The sequence below is a fragment of the Plecotus auritus genome (assembly GCF_963455305.1).
Source record: "Plecotus auritus genome assembly, chromosome: 4".
NCBI lineage: Eukaryota > Metazoa > Chordata > Mammalia > Chiroptera > Vespertilionidae > Plecotus > Plecotus auritus.
In genome coordinates this window covers 164,210,101-164,221,762 of record NC_137775.1, presented here as the reverse complement: position 1 = coordinate 164,221,762, position 11,662 = coordinate 164,210,101, and the positions used below count along the sequence as shown (strand labels likewise).

Sequence of the window (11,662 nt, the reverse complement as noted above, 5' to 3'; positions counted from 1 at the left end):
TTTTTTTTACAGTAGACCCTTTAGCATTTCTTGCATTGCTGGTTTGGTGGTAATAAATTCCCTTAGTCCTTTTTTGTCTGTGAAGCTCCTGATTTCACCTTCAATTTTGATTGACAGCCTTGCTGGGTACAGTATTCTTGGATTCAGCCCCTTCCTTTGCATGACTTTGTATATTTCATTCCATTCCCTTCTGGCCTGATGAGTTTCTGTTGAGAAATCAGTTGCTAGTCTGATGGGGGTTCCTTTGTATGTAACTTTCTGTCTCTCTCTTGCTGCTTTTAAGATTCTTACTTTGTCGTTGGTGTTTGCCAATTTAATTATAATGTGCCTTGGCGTCGGTCTTTTGGGGTTCATTTTGCTTGGGACTCTGTGAGCTTCTTGGATTTGTGTGGGTTTTTTCTTCCCTATATCTGGGAAATTTTCTGTCATTATTTCTTCAAAGAGGTTTTCTATTCCTTGCTCAGCTTCCTTTCCTTCTGGAACCCCTATTATGCGGATGTTGTTTTGTTTCGTGTTGTCCCAAAGTTCCCTTAGACTCTCCTCCTGCCTTTTAATTTTTTTTTCTAGAAGTTGCTTTTCTTGGGTATTTTTTTCCATCTTGTCTTCTAGCTCACTGATGCGGTCCTCTGCTTCTTCTAGTCTACTCTTGATGCTTTCTATTGAGTTCTTTACAGCAGCGATGTCATTTTTCATTTCTTCTTGGTTCTTCTTCATTTCCTCTTGGTTCTTGCTCATATTGTCGAATTTGTCTTCCATTCTTTTCAGCCACCTTATGACCATTTCTCTGAATTCTTTTTCTGGAAGGTTGCTTGCCTCCATTTCGTTTACTTCCTTTTCTGGTGATGCCTGCTTTTCTTTCATATGCGGGCTGCTTCTTTGTCTCCCCATGGTCTCTCTTCTCTGGGTGTCTGGTTATGTAGTTCTCTATCTCCTTATCCCAGGCGAAATCTGACCTTTCCGTAGTGGAGTGTAGAGCTTCTCTGAACCCGTGTGCTTGCGCCAGTTGGGGAGCGTTGTTCTGGGGCTCGCAGCTGTTCCTGGGGTGCCGCCGTTGTGGATTCTCAGGCTTCAGATAAGCTCCACTTTCCGGATCAAGATGGCGCAGACTCCGCGTCCAAGCCCGCAGCTCCGGGAGGGGACCCAGCCGCAGTTCGTGCTGAGACCACGATTGTATGGGAGAAAATATTTTCAAACATCAAAAATTGCATTAGGGGTTGGGGCATGGGATGGGCAAACATAGAGGGTCGACTCTTGGAGCCCGCAGAGGCTAACGGGGAACCAGTATTATGGTGGAACAGGATGTGGAAAATGAGCTTCTGGATTATGAGGAAGATGAAGAGCCCCAGGCACCTGCAGAGAGCACCCCAGCTCCCCCCAAGAAAGATGTCAAGGGGTCCTACGTTTCCATCCACAACTCTGACTTCCGAGACTTTCTGCTGAAGCCTGAGCTCCTGAGGGCCATAGTGGACTATGGCTTTGAGCATCCATCTGAGGTTCAGCACGAGTGTATTCCCCAAGCCATCTTGGGCATGGATGTCCTATGCCAGGCCAAGTCTGGAATGGGCAAGACTGTAGTCTTTGTGCTGGCCACCCTACAGCAGATTGAGCCGTCAATGGACAGGTGACAGCCCTGGTCATGTGCCACACTCGGGTGCTGGCCTTTCGCATAAGCAAGGAGTATGAGCGCTTCTCCAAGTACATGCCCAGTGTCAAGGTGTCCGTGCTCCTTGGGGGTCTTTCTATCAAGAAGGACAAAGAGGTGTTGAAGAAGAACTGTCCCACGTCGTGGTGGGGACTCCAGGATGCATCTTGGCACTCATGCGGAACAGAAGCCTCAACCTGAGAAACATGAAGCGCTTCGTGCTAGATGAGTATGACAAGATGCTGGAGCAGATGGACATGCGGCGGGATGTACAGATCTTTCACCTGACACCATACAAGAAGCAGTGCATGATGTTCAGCATCACCCTGAGCAAGGAGATCTGGCCTGTCTGCAGGAAGTTCATGCAAGATCCCATGGAGGTGTTTGTGGACTGCAGCAGTACTATGACAGGCTCAAAGACGGCGAAAAGAATCATAAACTCTTCTACCTCCTGGATGTGCTAGAGTTTCATCAGGTGGTGATCTTCGTGAAGTCGGTGCAGTGCTGCATGGCCCTGGCCCAGCTACTCGTGGAGCAGAACTTCCTGGCCATCGCCATCCATAGGGGCATGGCCCAAGAGGAGCGCCTATCATGCTATCAGCAGTTCAAAGACTTTCAGGGGCGGATCCTGGTGGCCACCAATCTGTTTGGCCAAGGGATAGACATTGAGCGAGTCAACATCGTCCTCAATTATGACATAATTATGACGTGCCTGAGGACTCGGACAACTGCCTCCACCAGGGGGCACGTGCGGGTCGCTTTGGCACCAAAGGCCTGGCTATCACTTTTGTGTCTGATGAGAATGATGCCAAAATCCTCAGTGATGTTCAGGACAGGTTTGAAGTAAATGTGGCAGAGCTTCCTGAAGAAACTGACATCTCCACATACATTGAGCAGAGCTAGTAACCACACACCTGACATTCCGGAGCCACCCTGCTTCCCACGTGCTGCTTCAAGTTCTCTTTCTAGGCGACAGTGGGGCTTTCTTTTTACTGTTCAAAAACTGTAGATTTGTGTAAGAATAAATTTTTATTATGAAAAAAAAAAACACTGCATTAGGATAAAAATGTTGATTAGAATGGAAATGTGAATTCAAGAAGAAAATAAAAACAATGAAATTTCAGAATATTATATGATAGATGATAGAGCTTATGTTTCTTTATATTGATGGTGATGGTGCTACCAACCTATTTTGATATCTAAACAGTTGTATTTTAAAATATCAATATTTACAAAAAGTCAAACGTCACATTTGCCACTATTCAAATTTGAAATGAAAAAATTTAAGTATTATCTTGAAATTGTGCAAGAAATCACTTAGTTTAAAATTATTTTAGGGAGTACATAAAAGAGTTGCTTTAAAGAAATTTTCATGCATGTGCACTTGAAGAAATGTAAAAGAACATCATTCTAGCCGAGACCGTTTTGGCTCAGTGGATAGAGCGTCGGCCTGCGGACTGAAGGGTCCCGGGTTCGATTCTGGTCAAGGGCATGTACCTTGGTTGCAGGCACATCCCCAGTGGGAGGTGTGCAGGAGGCAGCTGATCGATGTTTCTCTCTCATCGATGTTTCTAGCTCTCTATCCCTCTCCCTCCCTCTCTGTAAAATATCAATAAAATATATATTTTTAAAAAAATAACATCATTCTAATGTTGCTTGAAATAAGAAAAACTTAAGAGAAAAAAAATTCATCAACAGAAGAATGAAGGAAAAATGTATATATGTTACACTACTATATGGGAACTAAAATGATGAACCAGATGTATATAATAGTAAACAAACATGAATGAATGTAAAAATTTGATGTTGACAAGAAAGCTAAATTATTTATGTTTTAACTAGCAAAACATTTAAAACTATTGAAACATATTGTTTAACTAGAAAATATAGAACAAAAATTTAAAACATTCATAGAATTAATAAACATCAAATTCATGACAAAGGTTAATTCTCAAGAGGAAAAAAAGGAAAATGAGATTAATCAGGTTGTACACAGGGGCTTCAACTGAACCTGTAATTTTTTTTCTTAATTTATAAATCTAAGGCAGTTGTAGCCAAATGTTAAGAGTTATCAAAACTTTGTAAAGCTGAGAGGTGGGCACATTGGTTGTTATACCTATATGTACAGTTGAATAATTTTTTAATAAAAATAGCTAAAAGTAAAAGACAATATATAAAATAAAAAGAGTAATATAATGTATCCTAAAATGGCACAGGGAAGAATGTTTTTAATTACCAATCCAACAGATCATAGGAAAAAATGAAAATAAAATACAAAGAAAAAGTGATTTAAAAACATGGTGGAAGTTTAAATAAATCAATAAGTACAATATACACTTGAGTGGCCAGATTATTATGATCTCTGAACGCATAATAATCTGGCCACTCAGTGTGTGTGTGTGTGTGTGTGTGTGTGTGTGTGTGTGTGTGTATTAGAAGCCCGGTGCATGAATTCGTGCATGGGAGGGGTGCAGCCAGGGGAGGGGACATGGGCGGTTGGCCAGCCTGCCTGCTGGTCGAACTCCTGGTCAAGGGGACAATTTGCATATTAGCCTTTTATTATATAGGATATACACTGAGTGGCCAGATTATTATGCATTCAGAGATCATAATAATCTGGCCACTCAGTGTATGTAAGGAGAATAAAGCCACTATTAAAAAAACAGAGACCCTGTGATTTGTGTTTTTTTATTTTTTAAAATAATTTGTTTATTGTTTAAAGTATTACATATATTAGTACATATATCTCCTTTTTTTCCCTCATTGACCTTCCCCCAGCCTCCCCTACCCCCTGTCACATGCCCTCATCCCACCCCCCCAGTGACTTGTGTCCATTGGTGTGCTTATATGCATGCATACAAGTCCTTTGGTTGATCTATTTCCCTCCCTCCCCAACACTCCTCAGCCTTCCCGTTGTAATTTGACAATCTGTTGGGTGTTTTACTGCCTCTGTATCTATTTTTTCATTCATCAGGTTATAATGTTCTTTATTTTCCATAAGTAAGTGAGATCATGTGGTATTTTTCTTTCATTGCCTGACTTATTTCACTTAACATAATGCTCTCCAGGTCCATCCATGATGCTGCAAATGGTAAGAATTCCTTCTTTTTTATAACAGCGTAGTATTCCATTGTGTAGATGTACCATAGTTTTCTAATCCACTCATCTGCTGATGGGCATTCAGGCTGTTTCCAAATCTTAGCTATGGTGAATTGTGCTTCCATGAGCATAGGGGTGCATATATCCTTTCTGATTGGTGTTTCTAGTTTCTTGGGATATATTCCTAGAAGTGGGATTACTGGGTCAAATGGTAGCTCCATTTTTAGTTTTTTGAAGAAACTCCATACTGTTCTCCACAGTGGCTACACCAGTCTGCATTCCCACCAGCAGTGCATGAGGGTTCCTTTTTCTCCACGTCCTTGCCAACACTTGTCGTTTGTTGATTTGTTGATGATTGCCATTCTGACAGGTGTGAGATGGTACTGCATTGACGTTTTGATTTACATCTCTCGGATAATTAGTGACTTTGAGCATGTTTCATGTGTCTCTTGGCTTTCCTTCTGTCTTCTTTTGAAAAGATTCTATTTGGGTCCGTTGCCCATTTTTTTATTGGATCATTTATCTTCCCTGTATTAAGTTGTATAAGTTCCCTGTAGATGTTGGAGATTAAACCTTTATCAGTGATAACATTTGCAAATATGTTCTGCCATACAGTGGGCTTTCTTGTTGTTTTGTTGATGGTCTCTTTTGCTGTGAAAAAGCTTTTCATTTTGATGTAGTCCCACCTGTTTATTTTCTCTTTAGCTTCCATTGCCCTAGGAGTAGTATTGGTGAAGAAACTGCTTTGGCATATGTCTGAGATTTCTCTGCCTGTGGATTCCTCTAGTATTTTTATGGTTTCTCGTCTTATGTTTAAGTCCTGTATCCATTTTGAGTTTATTTTTGTGTATGGTGTAACTTGGTGGTCTAGCTTCATTTTCTTGCATGTATCTTGTATCTGTCCAATTTTCCCAACACCATTTATTGAAGAGACTGTCTTGACTCCATTGTATGTTCATGCCTCGTTTGTCAAATATTAATTGTGCATAGTGGTTTGGGTCTATATCTGCATTCCCTATTCTATTCCATTGGTCTATATGTCTGTTCTTGTGCGAGTACCAGGCTGTTTTGAGAACAGTGGCTTTGTAATACAGCTTGAAATCTGGTACTGAGATCCCACCTACTTTGTTCTTCTTTCTCGGATTGCTGTGGCTATTCAGGGTCTTTTTTTTTTTTATTCCAGATGAATTTTTGGAGAGTTCTTTCTAGGTCTGTGAAATATGCCATTGGTATTTTAATGGGGAGTGCATTGAATCTATAGATTGCTTTGGGTAGTATGGACATTTTAATGATGTTGATTCTACCAATCCATGAACATGGTATGTTCTTCCATCTGTTTACGTCTTCCTCTATCGCTTTTTTCAGTGTCCTATAGTTTTCCGCATTTACATCTTACCCCCTTAGTTAAGTTTATTCCTAGGTATCTTAATTTTTTTGGTGCAATGGTAAATGGGATTGCTTTTTTAGTCTCTCTTTCTGTAGTTCACTATTGGTGTATAGAAATGCCATAGATTTCTTGGCATTAATTTTGTATCCTGCTACATTTCCGAATTCATTTATTAAGTCTATTAGTTTTTTGATGGAGTCTTTCGGGGTTTTTATGTACAATATCATGTCATCTGCAAATAAGGACAGCTTTACTTCTTCTTTTCCAATTTGGATGCCTTTTATTTCTTCTTCTTGTCTAATTGCAATGGCTAATACTTCCAGTACTATGTTGAACAGGAGTGGTGAGAGTGGGCATCCCTGTCTTGTTCCTGTTCTTAGGGAAAATGATTTTAGTTTTTGCCCATTGAGTATGATGTTAGCTGTGGGTTTATCATATATGGCTTTTATTATGTTGAGGTATGATCCTTCTATTCCCACCTTGAGAGTTTTTATCAAGAAAGGGTGTTGGAATTTGTCAAATGCTTTTTCTGCATCAATTGATATGACTGTGTGATTTTTATCTCTCAATTTATGTGATATATCATGTTTATTGATTTGTGGATATTGTACCATCTTTGCATTCCTGGGATAAATCCTACTTGGTCATGGTGTATGATCTTTCTGATGTACTGCTGGATCCAATTTGCTAGAATTTTGTTGAGGATTTTAGCATCTATGTTCATGAGGGATATTGGCCTGTAATTCTCTTTCATTGTGTTGTCTTTATCTGGTTTTGGTATTAGGGTGATGCTGGCTTCATAGAAGGAGCTTGGATATGTTCCTTCCTCTTGAATTTTTTGGAATAGTCTGAGGAGGATAGGTTTTAGTTCTTCCTTGAATGTTTGGTAAAACTCCCTTGTGAAGCTGTCTGGCCCCGGGCTTTTGTTTGCTGGAAGCTTTTTGATGACTGCTTCAATTTCTTCCATAGTTATTGGCCTATTGAGATGTTTAGATTCTTCCTGATTGAGTTTTGGAAGGTTATATTTTTCTAGGAATATGTCCATTTCCTCCAGGTTGTCCAGTTTGTTGGAATAGAGTTGTTCATAGTATTTTTTAACATTCCTTTGTATTTCAGTGGGGTCTGTTGTTATTCCTCCTCTTTCATTTCTGATTTTGTTTATTTGGGTCTGCTCTCTTTGATTCTTGGTGAGCCTGGCTAGAGGTTCATCAATTTTGTTTATTCTTTCAAAGAACCAGCTCTTGGTTTTGTTGATCTTTTTTATTGTTTTCTTGGTCTCAATGTCGTTTATCTCCACTCTGATCTTTATTATTTCCTTCCTTCTGCTTACACTGGGCTTTTCTTGTTGCTCTCTTTCTAACTCTTTGAGTTGTAGGGTTAAATAATTTATTACCATTGTTTCTTGTTTTTATTGCAGTAAGCTTGTAGAGCTATGAACTTCCCTCTCAAGACTGCTTTTGCTGTGTCCTGTAGATTTTGGATTGTTGTGTTTTCATTGTCATTTGTTGCCATGATGTTTTTTATTTCTTCTTTGATCTCTCAGGTAACCCAGTCATTGTTTAATAACATGCTGTTTAGTCTCCATGTGTTTGATTTTTTGGGGGGGTTGTTTTTATTGTAGTTGATTTCCAGTTTTATGCCACTGTGATCTGAGAAGATGCTTGATATGATTTCTATCTTCTTGAATTTGAAGAGGCTTTGCCTGTGACCCAACATATGGTCTATCTTTGAAAATGACCCATGTGCACTTGAGAAGAATGTATATTCTGTGGCTTTGGGGTGAAATGTTCTGAAGATGTCAATTAATTCCATCTGGTCTAGTGAGTCATTTAGGATTGATGTTTCTTTGCTGAATTTTTGTTTAGAGGATTTGTCCAATGGTGATAGTGGGGTATTAAAGTCTCCTACTATGATTGTATTGCTGTCAATCTCTCCCTTGATATCCTCCAGGAGTTTTTTTTATGTATTTGGGTGCTCCTGTATTGGGTGCATATATGTTTACCAGAGTTATTTCTTCTGGTTGGATTGCTCCCTTTAGTATTATGAAGTGGCTTTCCTTATCTCTTGTTATGTCCTTCACTTTGAGATCTAATTTGTCAGATATAAGTATTGCTACCCCAGCTTTTTTTTTCATTTTCATTCGCCTGAAAAACCTTTTTCCATCCCTTCACCCTCAGTCTGTGTGTGTCTTTTTTTCTGAAGTGGGTTTCTTGTAGACAGCAGATATGTGGGTCGTGTTTTCTAATCCTATCCATTACCCTATGTCTTTTGATTGGGGCATTTAATCCATTTACATTTAAAGTTATTATTGATAGGTACTTATTTGTCGCCATTTTTATTCTTTACCCCTGTATTCCTTCTTCGCTTCCTCTTTCTTTTCTTTTTTTTTTTTTTTTACAGCAGACCCTTTAGCATTTCTTGCATTGATGGTTTGGTGGTAATAAATTCCCTTAGTCCTTTTTTGTCTGTGAAGCTCCTGATTTCACCATCAATTTTGATTAATAGCCTTGCTGGGGACAGTATTCTTGGATTCAAACCCTTCCTTTGCATGACTTTGTATATTTCATTCCATTCCCTTCTGGCCTGATGAGTTTCTGTTGAGAAATCAGTCGCTAGTCTGATGAGGGTTCCTTTGTAGGTAACTTTCTGTCTCTCTCTGGCTGCTTTTAAGATTCTTACTTTGTCGTTGGTGTTTGCCAATTTAATTATAATGTGCCTTGGCATCGGTCTTTTGGGGCTCATTTTGCTTGGGACTCTGTGACCTTCTTGGATTTGTGTGGGTTTTTTCTTCCCTATATCAGGGAAGTTTTCTGTCATTCTTTCTTCAAACAGGTTTTTTATTCCTTGCTCAGTTTCCACTCCTTCTGGAACCTTTATTATGCAGATGTTGTTTTGTTTCGTGTTGTCCCAAAGTTTCCTTAGGCTCTCCTCCTGCTTTTTAATGTATTTTTTCTAGAAGCTGCTCTACTTGGGTATTTTTCCTACCTTGTCTTCTAGCTCACTGATGCGGTCCTTTGCTTCTTCTAGTCTACTCTTGATGCTTTCTATTGAGTTCTTTACAGCAGCGATGCCATTTTTCATTTCTTCTTGGTTCTTCTTCATTTCCTCTTGGTTCTTACACATATTGTCCAATTTGTCTTCCATTCTTTTCAGCCACCTTATGACCATTTCTCTGAATTCTTTCTCTGACATGTTGCTTGCCTCCATTTTGTTTACTTCCTTTTCTGGTGATGCCTGCTTTTCTTTCATATATGGGCTGTTTCTTTGTCTCCCCATGGTCTCTCTTCTCTGGGTGTCTGGTTATGTAGTTCTCTCTCTCCTGCGTTGATTTAAAGGCACAAAATACATCACAACCAGGTACAATGCACAAGGCACTGAACAGAAATATATTCACAATATTAATAACCCCAAATAAAGGTGACCACCAGAGAAAGGCAAATTAGAAGATAGGAGAGAAAGAAGAAGAGAAAAAAAAAAGAAAGAAAGGAGTGCAAAAATGAAATTCGGAAAAGGAAAAAAAAAGTAAGAGAGAAAAGAAAGAGAATAAGAAAGAAGTGGGGAACAAACTATATATATGGGGGAAAAACTCCAATAGAACAGCCACTAATCCCAACAAATGCCAGCAACAAGTACCTGGCAATGAATACAAACTACAAACAACAACTAATATCAAACGAGGCAAGGGAAAACAGAAGCAAAAAACAAACAAAAACAGAACAAGCAAACAAAAGAATAAGCAAAACAATCTCACAAATAAGCATAAAAAATCCATATAATCAACATTCAAGCAAACAACAACAAAAAAACAGAGGGAAAAACAATTTTTTGGATAGTGAAGACAGAGAAGAGAGATGTGTGTATGAACTTGGAAAAGGGGATTGGAAATTAGATATATAAGTAGGGTGAAATTTTAATAGGGGGTAAAAAGAAAGAATAGGGAAAATCTAAAGCAGGAAAAGGGTAAGAGAAACAGGACAACAAAAGGGGAAAAGTTAGGAAGAGAGTAATGGCATAAAGGTAAAGTTGAGATAGAGTAAAATGATGCTAAAGGAAAGATAAAAATAGAATGTAGAACACTAATCCCAAAATAAAATAAAGACAAAATAAAATATTTTTTTAAAAAAAGGTAAAATAGTAGTAGTAATAATACTGATTGAAAATAAAAACATAATAATTAAAAAGGTAAAATCAAGTGAGGAAAAAAGAAAAAAATTAGTCATTCACTTCCTCTACTGTTCTGTTTGGCACGCCTGTTTCCTAGTCAGGACAGTATTGCAGTTCCCTGCGTTTTCACTGCTCCTCAGTGTTGTAAGCCAGTCCTGATTTTTAAGCAGGCAATGTGTCTTAATTTCTTGTATTCCTTTATTTTTGATTACACAAGAATCAATTTGTGATTCAACCCCTGGGTGGCAGTGTTTCCGATTGACCTCCGGGTCTATAGGTCCTCTCTAGGATCTATAGTGCTTAGATCCTGCTTTCCCTGTGGCACTCAATACGGGTTTGTGGGAGTGGGTTGCCCCAGAGCTGGTTCTCTGATGGTTATTCACCGCTCTGATCCCCAGGTTCCAGAAAAACAACTTTCCCCTGCAGTCTCTTAGGGTGTCCCCAATTGGATGATCTTATGTATTGGGCTTAGTAATCAGAAGCAAGGATTTAAAGAAGAAAAAGAAAAAAGAAAAAAAAAAAAAAGGAGCCAGTGTAAGTGTGCGAACTCCAGGGCTGTGTGCAAGTCTGTGCAGTCTTTTTCCCCACTTGGGTCTAAGCAGCCAGCACACTTAGAATTTTTAGGCACACTTAAAATTTTTAGGTCCTTTTGTGTCAGATCAAAATGGGTTGCTTTTTAGAGATCCCTTCTGTTAGCAGCTCTGAGGACCCCCTTCCACATTCACGGATCATGCCAGCTCCAACAGCCACGGATTTTTCTAGGCGCAGACTTCCCCGGTCCTCCAGCTCCCGCAGTGCGCACGTTTCTCTCTCCTGCCGGGAGCAGAGACCTCACCTTATCCCAGGCGAAATCTGACCTTTCCATGGTGGAGTGTAGAGCTCCTCTGAATCCATGTGTTTGCACTAATTGGGGACTGGTGTTCTGGGGTTCGCAGCTGTTCGGTGGGTGCCACAGTTGTATATTTTCAGGTTTCCGATAACATCCACTTTCCCCTTCAAGATGGCGTGGTCTCCGCGTGCAAGCCAGTCGCTCTGGGAGGGAACCCAGAAGCAGTGGGGGCTGCCCAGTTAGGGGAGCCCTGTCCAGCAGTCCCCCATTGTCTTCTGGAGTATAGCTGTCCCTCAACTCACCAACAAACACTCCCCTCAGCTGTTCTTTCTATCTGCTCCGGGACAAGTCTGTCTATTCCACCGCCATTTTTTTCCCCCCTACCCTGTGATTTTTTAAAAGCCAGCCATGTAATGCTTACAAGAGACACAACTTAAACAAAATGGCACACAACAATTAAAGATAAGAGATTTAAGAAATAACAGGCAAATTCTTTCCTAAGAAAAGCTATTGTAGATATATTAAGTTAGATAAAATGGAA

At 39.7% G+C, this 11,662-nt stretch overlaps 1 pseudogene across 1 annotated transcript; it reads left to right on the top strand.

Annotated features, from left to right (window-relative positions):
• The first annotated feature begins 1,286 nt into the window (after positions 1-1,286).
• Positions 1,287-2,545, top strand: LOC308246202 (ATP-dependent RNA helicase DDX39A-like; annotated as a pseudogene). Its single transcript has one exon. The product of its transcript is annotated as an ATP-dependent RNA helicase DDX39A-like (transcript).
• Positions 2,546-11,662: the final 9,117 nt, after the last annotated feature.